Raw genomic sequence first — 9,546 nt, forward strand, 5'->3', positions numbered from 1 at the left:
AAGCCATATCTGTAAATAATAACAGTCCATTTCCTGTTTGAGTGTCATTACCCTCATGCAGCACTGCAACCCAATGAATGAGTCAGTCTTTCAGTGTAATGTGAACACTGTGCATATCCCTCTGCTGGCAACAACACAATTGAACTGCAATGCAGCAGCATCGAAGCACTTGTGTATTGTTTTTTATATGACAGACTACAGTAGCTTCAAGACAATTCAGTACGACAGATGGCATGACATGCGAGCTCTATCATCCACAGATAACAATTTTGCCATCCCGTTGATTCTGGGATAGCAAAGCTTCAAAAGTAGATTTTTCCCCTGAGCTGTGTCTGTAAAAAATCCATTGGTCACCCTAAATTTGAAGAGTTTCTCTAAGGCAACAGGACTTGTCTGCAGTGTTTTCAAATTGGCAAGATGTTGCTTCTTGACATCACTGAGGCAGAGGTGAGAGTGGACAGGCTTGAAGTCGTAGTGCTCTGGCAGCAACAAAAATATTTACCTTTACAACTGTCATTGTTTTCTGAAAACTAAGCTGCCGCCTCATCCCTGCCAGACATTGAACAATTGACAACATGAGCTGAAATGTCAGAGAAAATGAGATAGATGAAGAGAAAGAAAATAAACAAAATGGGAAGAGACAGCGTGTGGCTGGTGGAAAGTTTTAAAAGTAATACATCAAACCAACTGCAGGCTTGAAATGAAGCTCTGAAAGCTGTCTTGTTAATTTGCTGAAGTCAGAAGTTGTAGAATGAGATTGGATTTACAGCTCTTACATTGGATTCACAATAGACTCACAGCAAAAAAGGACGGCCAATATGTTTTAAAACATCCAAGGAAAGTCCTAAAGCCACTCCTGCAGCATAATAATCTTCCCCGCATTGATGTGTTTAGTCAGTATACTACAGAGTTGGGGGTTGCAAGGTATTTTGAACAGTCCGGCAAAGCTGAAGTGGCTTTTTCTCAAATATGTTTTATAAAATACTAAAAAGGCTTAATTCTTCACACATACAAACTCTTTGGTCAAACTATTCACATTGCATGCACCCTGCAAACATGGGTACTGGCTGACAATACCTGGCTAAAAAGTGGTGAAAAAGTTGGGAACCTGAGTTTTAGACAATTGTTGCTTTGCCAACAAATCACTGAGATTCTACTGTTCCCACTGTTCTGGAGCTCTGTATCTCTGGTGGTGAAACTATTATAGTTTGAAACAAACCGAATACATGGATCAATGAGTGTTACGGATTGTGAAGGAAGCAGGACCCAAATGCAGATATAAACTGAAAAAACTCCTTTATTTCAAGGCTATGATATAAGCAAAGACAAAACAGAACACTCACCGCAGAACTAGTCAAGGCAAAAGGCGAACCGACAAAGACAGACAGAAAACCCAGAACTTCAATCAATCAATCAATGTTTATTTATATAGCCCAATATCACAAATGTTACATTTGTCTCAGTGGACTTTACAGTTTGTACAGAATATCAGAATGACAATACCACACCCTCTGTCCTTAGACCCTCACATCGTACAAGGAAAAACTTCCAGAGAAAACCCCACAGTTTAAAGGGAAAAATGGGAGAAACCTCAGGGAGAGCAACAGAGGAGGGATCCCTCTCCCAGGACGGACAGATGTGCAATAGATGCCATGTGTAAATTGAAAAGATAATACATTTGCAACATAGGTAGTCCAAATGTTTGGAAATGCATGTGTGTATAATAGGAAGATGAATCCACGAGGATATCCATCCAGGACTTATGATCCAGGACCACAGCCACGACTCAAGATCCAGGACTCGCGATCCATGACACAGGACCGCAGGATCATCCACGACTCCGGATCCCGGCATATATAGACACCAAAAAGAAAGAAATTTGTGGAAGCTGGGTTAATCGGAACATGAGAGTACACAGGTATAGACAGAGAGAAGGAAGAAGTAAGATGTCCCCCGACAAACTAAGCCTATATCAGCAAAACTAGGGGTTGAATCTAATCAGCCCTAACTATAAGCTTTATCAAAAAGGAATGTCTTAAGCGCACTCTTAAAAACGGATAGGGTGTCTGCCGTCCAAACACAAACTGGAAGCTGATTCCACAAAAGTGGAGCTTGATAAGAAAAGGCTCTGGCTCCCATTGTACTTTTAGAGACTCTAGGAACCACCAACAACCCTGCATTCTTGGAACGCAATGCCCTAGTAGGACAGTAGGGTATAATGAGTTATTTAAGGTAAGATGGCGCCTGCCCATTAAAGGCTTTGTAGGCGAGAAGAATAATTTTAAATTCTATCCTGTGTTCTATAGGGAGCCAGTGTAAGGCAGCCAGAACAGGAGTAATGTGGCCCCTTTTCCTAACTCTGGTTAGTACACGAGCTGCAGCATTTTGAATCAGCTGAAGCGACTTGACTGACTTCTTGGTACACCCTGATAATAAGGAGTTACAATAATCCAGCCTTGAAGTAACAAATGCATGGACTAGTTTCTCTGCATCGTTTTGAGGCAAGATATGCCTGATTTTTGCAATGTTACGTAGATGGAAGTAGGCGGTCCTTGAAATTGATTTTATGTGGGTGTTAAGGGAACTCGAGAGGAGACTCGAGAGGGAACTTGAGAGGGAACTCGAGAGGTGACTCGAGAGGGGACTCGAGAGGGGACTCGGGTAGGAACTTGAGAGGAGACATGAGAGGTGACTTGAGAAGGACCTTGAGAGTGGACTCGAGACGGTTGGTTCGCCAACAGAACACGAGGAGCTGGAGTCGGCTGTAGAGCCACCAGGAGACGAGGTGCTGGAGTCGGCCTGTATGCCGACAGGACTCGGGGAGCTGGCGTTGGTTGGAGAGCCAGCAGGAGACGAGGTGCTGGAGTCAGTCGGTATGCCGACAGGACTCGAGGAGCTGGCGTCGGCCGATGAGTCAACACGTAACGAGGAGCCGGAGTCGGGACCATGGTTACTGGAGCCGGTACTGAAGCCGGGACCATGGCTGTAAGGTCCGGTTCTGGAGCCGGAAACATGGCTGTTGGGCGCGGAGCGGAAGCCTGGACCCTGGCTGTGTAAGCCAGGTAATGGAGTATGGAAGCAAAGCTGCGTGGGCCGGTACTGGAGCATGGAGCCACGGCTGCTGGGGCCTGTACTGGGGCTGGAGCCATGGCTGTGTGGGCTGGTTCTGTAGCCGGAACCATGGCTGCTGGGGCTCAGGCTGGTAGCCTGGCCTTGCGACTCCTTCTCTTCGCAGCCGCCTGAATACTCCGTGGACCTCCATAAGCCAGACGAGTTCCATCATACGACTCCTGAACAGGAGCAGGAACTGGGGCAGAAGCATGGGTTGACTTCAGACGGATCCCACCGAGGCGTATGGTGCCAGGTTGGGAATTGGGAGACAGGGAGCTAGCATGCCTGGGGCTAGCAGGTCGGGAATCCCACACCGGGATCATGGCTGTTGGAGCACGGGCCGGAATCCTGGCCCTGCGTCTCCTAGAGGCTCTTTGGAAACTCCGTGGACCTCTAACAGGACCGTAGTCGGATCTAAGGAAAGGGTTAGAAGCATCGGACCAGTCCTCAGGACAACTTGTGAAGAGCTGTAACCACTCCGGCAACGAACTCCTCAACCAAGGCATTTCGGCCACTTCCATTCGTGCCCTCTTGAGAATAGCCTCTTTGTCCTTTCTGGAAGAAGTTCCTTTCCACTCGGCATGAGAACATTGTAGAGAAAAGTCTAGATCGAACAGATCCATCTCAAACTCACGAAAATCCGCTGGGTCCATTTTAGTGGGTTCGTTCTGTTACGGATTGTGAAGGAAGCAGGACCCAAATGCAGATATAAACTGAAAAAATTCCTTTATTTCAAGGCTATGATATAAGCAAAGACAAAACAGAACACTCACCGCAGAACTAGTCATGACACAGGACGAACCGACAAAGACAGACAGAAAACCCAGAACTTAAATACACAAAAGACTAATCACAGAACAAGACACAGGTGAGGAGGGAGGAGGAAACACAGGGGCCACAGGTGAACATAATCAGACAATTAGACACACCAGGGAAACTAACAACAGGAGGAAAAACACAGGGAAAAGGACCAGACAATAAACAGGAGGAAAACATGACAGGGAAAACAGCAAAACACACAAACCTAGACATAGAAACGTGACATAACCTAAACATACAAAACTACCAACGTGACATGAACCTAGGAGTGTGACAATGAGGATTGTCACACTCCTAGAAGAGAGGTTTCTATACTCAAATTGTCCTATCAATATAATGTAACTTAATGTACTTTACCCTGGAAATGATAATGCTTCAAACTTTGAGAGCCAGCTTTGAAACCTACAATGAGGTGAATATTTGATTTTAAAAATATTTTTGATTTGTATTCCATTTCAAGAAAAGAAGTAAGCAGGGCATCTTTTTGTATGGACACATAAATCACTGAGAAGCTGTAGGAAGGTGATGCGCAGAGCAGGAAATGAGCAATGGAAATGAGGCCAGCACCCACAGCAGAGGCACAAGACCCGCTGTGCCCCCACAGCTCGATCTGAGACTTAAGGGATTAGTCCTGCTGTGCTGTGTGTGTGTGTGTTTAACAGAGTGGGCATTGGGCTGCATTTCCCCTTCAGCCTGCAAAGCCATCAAATAAAGTAGTCCCGATTACACTGATACACACATGTAAATCTCGCCAAGATGAATACAAATCAGTTGCTATGTTTGTACAAATTAGCCCAGCATTGGAGTTTATCGTGACAATCTTCTAGGAAGGTTTATTTCTGCAGGATGTCTAGCCTCAATTTTCAGCAATCTGATCAGCCATTTGCCCTTTACCGCTGAGACGGCAGGAGGATTAGAATTAACTCTGCGGGTTCACGCTCTCATTCTGCATTCTTGACTTTCCCCTTCATACCCTGCTATTACAAGTGACTCTGACAAGCACAGAGAGCCCAGTCATCATATCCCTGAATGGTCGAGCTGACATCATGCGCACAGGAAGCATGCGAACGCAGACGTTCTTGGATAATTACTGCAATTTACAGATGGGGTTGTGTCCCCAGAGATAGCAGAAAAAGAGGGAGAGACGGAGCGAGGGACAGAGACACATTGAGGAGGAGTGATGGACAGTGGCAGCGAGAAGCAGAGACAGCACTTGGCTTGCCTGCTGACAAAAGGCTACAGAGCATAACCACAAATTGCATACAGTCATGAGAGGATTTGTAATGAGAGGCGGTATGTTACTAGGCTGAAGTGGCACACACACACACACACACACACACACACACACACACACACACACACACACACACACACACACACACACACACACACACACACACACACACACACACACACACACACACACACACAGGAAGCAGACACACACACACACACACACACACACAGGAAGCAGACAGAGATTGTTGGCATTCCACATTCACAGTGCAGGAATTGACCACCAGTGTCCAGCACAATCAAATGCCTTCAATAGCATATTCATTTGACGACCCTTTTCTCCTGTTAACTGTCAAGATGTTCACCTTTATTGCTTCCTGTTTCCCTGCTGTTGAACCTCAAAAAAATAGAGAGCAACCTCTCGACAAAAAGTTCCTATACGATTAATCCCATTGACTTTGGTTACCCTCTGACCTTTCGTCCAGTACCACCATGAACTTGACATAATCGGCTTTGAGTCAAATGTTCAAACCCATTGGGGCAATTACTTATAGTAAAAAACCTGTTTCGGTGATTCTCTGAGTTTTCTTCTAGCACCATCCTCAGGTCACTGTCCAATACTTTGGTTAATGACCAAATACCTGCTGAATGAATGATATTCCAATCTGCCTTAGTTGTAATTGCTGTTGCAAATTAGTAAATGGAAACATGCTAACATGCTATGCTATAACTGTCATTGTGAGCATGTTATTCATACTAATTTCCTACCGCTACAGATTCTACTACATGATATGCATTTTCTGCCCCAATAACTGTCTGAATCTGATTTGTTTTCTGTCCATATGATGGAGCTGGCAGACTAACCACCCGTCAGCAGCTTATTATGTGGTGAATAACTAAAGCAGAAATACTTTGTCACCTTGCAAGCAGTTGTTTTTATTTTGGGAATATTCAACAGACTGCTGAGTTTTCTTGTTAACTCAAATTGGAGGATAAGAGGTCATCAATCTGCAATACCACCTGCTGTATAGCATTACCATGGAAACTGATCCGACTGCAGTGTGTGTGTGTTGCTCGTTATGACATGTTGATTAAATAATAGTAAACTTAATTCATACAGCAGCTTTGGATCAAAGGTCACAACGTGCTTAAACCAGGTTTTAAAGATTTGACAAATGTTTCCACTCTCAGATCTGTAGATCGTAATCTTCTAGTAAATTGTTCAGAAAAATAGAGTTATCCTTTTTGGTCGCTAAATCTAAACATCAACAACCCACCCAACTCATATTTGCTGCAGGCGTTATCGATTTACATAGTCGCACATCAGGGAGATGCCCTTTTAGCTGTTCAGTTTGGCCAGAGAGACGCCGTGCTGGAGCAGTCGGGCTTAGAGCCTTAATGAAGGTCACATCACTGTCAACCACCAAGGGAAGGAGAGCATCATCTATTCACTGCAGCCAATAATAGTTTTAAATAACCTCACACGTCCCCGCTACAGTTTGACCTGTTGAGAGAGCTTCTTTCAAAATGCGTTTTCAAGAATATCTTGAAATATGTCAGACCTACAGTAAAGGTAAATGTCATTTGGATATAAAAAAGAAGATAAAGTTAATTTCCATTAGAAACTTGAGACGATTACCTTTAAGGGTAAAGAAAATGTTAGCAGGGGTCACTCCATTTTATTTTTGGTTGTGATAGCAAGAATGTTAAGATAATTACCTACCTAATTTCCATTTCTAAGGCATTGCATTACAAAGCTATAAGGTCACTCTCTATCTTTTTAATTCCACCAAGTGGTTTAGATAATTGGGTAAACTGAACTTTAAAACTTGGCTCACAAATGCCTGTTTCTTTGCCAATAACATGTAATTATGATTGAGAGCAGTAATCATGTTGGAGGGTAAATATTATATGAAGGAAAGCTGAAATGAAGCTCATATATACAAAGTTGTATTACTATTGAGTACAACAAAGACTGCAGAGAACCTAGAGTCGTGCTTATGACATCTCCATTATGATTTTAACTTGTTTGTCCTCAAGGAAATATTGGTCTTCCCTCCTTAATACTACTGAAAAACAATGGTGATAAAAGTATACATTAATTGCAGATTTTGTGATACAAAAGTAGGCTCACTGTATTTATTACGATTCTTTGGTTATTACCATCAGGGCCGTCCCTGGCCAACTTCAGGCCCCACGCAAAGTTAGATGATGAGGCCCTCTGTTTCGCGAGCGTCGTTGATGGGGGGCGGGTTGGTGGAGCCACTCTAATTGCGCCGCATAAACACATAGGTGCGCAGCATTTGCAGCTCAGATGAGGCCCCACGCAGTCTGCGTGATCTTCCTGTAGGGAGGGACGGCCCTGATTACCATCGTCATCCAGAAGACAACAGGACACAGTAAAACAGGAACAAAAACTGACATAATTAAGGCTTGTTAACAATGAACAACTAATCATGCTGCTTTCGATGATGCAGTCACTCAGCTTGATATTGAACAGTACAGTATGTAATACCGTGTACCACTTGTGTGAGGCCAACACTTGAGATAATTATAATCTTGCTGCATATAGGAAAAAGCAACCCAGACAGTCCAAACATAATATCAGCAGGAAGACGGGCTCATCATCCATCTTCTCTCCGGGGAGAAAGTCTCTCAGTCTCTTGCTGGCTCAGTGGAGGTGATTATAGAGTAATAAAACCATGTCCACCTGTGTATCTCAGAACAGGTTTGTCAGTCTGCTAATCTGATGCCAAAATCCCTCCACCTGCTCACAGGAGCTTCCAGGCTCTCTGACACAATATGAGTCTGATTTGGACGATTAAACCCACATTAGAGAGTCAGTCAGGTGTTTTGTCACCTTTTTTCCTTCACATACGTGTTCGCCTTGCAGACATTTCACACTGGTCGGCTCTTTATCTTAACATCCACAGCTCAGAATAACAATTAATTATGATGAGAAAGCAGAAAAATAAATCCAAACTAATTATTCAAAAGTGAGAACCTGACCGAATGAATAGCAATATGATCGTGGCAGGATGTGAATCTGAAACGTTGACGGCATGGCAACCGTGGCGGCGAAAGTTACAGAATGTTAATGAGCTCGCTGATGTCCAAGACATGTTGCCAGTTACCTGGTGGAGGTGAGTCACACAGAAGTACACTGAGCACAAACAGGGCAGCAAAACAAAAAGCAAAGCATGCTGGGAGGAAACGGCGGAAGGGAGAGGTAGCCAAACGAGAGGGGAAAGAGAGAGAGGGCTGGTATTATCAGTGGGCAAAAGCCACTGAGCCGTTCCTAATCAGACCTGTGGAGCCCTGAGCACACTCCAACGTGACGCAGAGGCTGGATCTCTCGCCGGCTGCCCACCTCCTCTCCCCTCATCCTGCTTTGTCTCACTCTGCATTATGAAGGGTCATTCATTTCTCCCAACTAATCAGGACTCTGGTGTCGTGATTGTACCCACCACACATCCTGAGAGTTAGCACAAAACATTTACTTTGAGATGAAGTGTGTGCCATCGGCTGCATGCATACAGTACACACATAATTGTTTCTGTACATGACATTGAACTTTGCATGGGCTTTGCAAGCACAGCTGTGTATTATTCGGTGAGCATGTGTAGCTTAAAGGGGGGGGGGGGGGGGGGGGGGTTACTGGCAGCTATCCAGACCCATTTAAGCCATTATTGTCAGAATTGGATGGCATATCACCAAGTTGGCAACGGCTGCTTTTAGACTCAGAGGCCAGAGAAACCGTATGGCACTTTGTAATGTTGACTGCTGCAGAGTCGCTTGCTTTATGTTGTCTCTGCAGTTAAATGTCAGCAGTATAAATCTGTCTGGCTATGACTTGCATTTGGTAACTCAGAAGAGTAAAGTCAGAGAGATTGACATGTCAAAACCACCAATTTATGCGTGTTATTTATGCAATTTATCATGCATTTACATCCGTAGAGAAAACACTGTTTTTGCCATTGTTCTCTGTCTTGTAATAAAGAAATGCATCTCTCAATCTGTGTGTTTTGATAAGATAAAGAATATAGACCTCATTAACTCACAAAAGAAAACATTGTGGTGACAAATCCAATTAGCTTATTTCATTTCAGCATACTGCACATAGCTTTACTGGTTATTATATAGACTTTGGGGCATTTTGTTTGCTTGTGTAAGTATGTTAAAATATGCTTATTTACAGTCTGATCTGGTGTGTTTGTTTTGCATCACAAGTGTATGTGTGGGTCTTTGCACATGTTTATTTATGCTCTGTGGCAATGCATACATTTCTTGCTGGGCAAAGAGTAACAGATGAACAAACGGTGAGCGAAGGAGGCCGGCCTGGAGTCTTTTGTGTGGATGTATGTAGGAGAGAGTGAAAGG

Source organism: Notothenia rossii (assembly GCF_949606895.1).
Source record: "Notothenia rossii genome assembly, chromosome: 8".
Taxonomy (NCBI): Eukaryota; Metazoa; Chordata; class Actinopteri; order Perciformes; family Nototheniidae; genus Notothenia; species Notothenia rossii.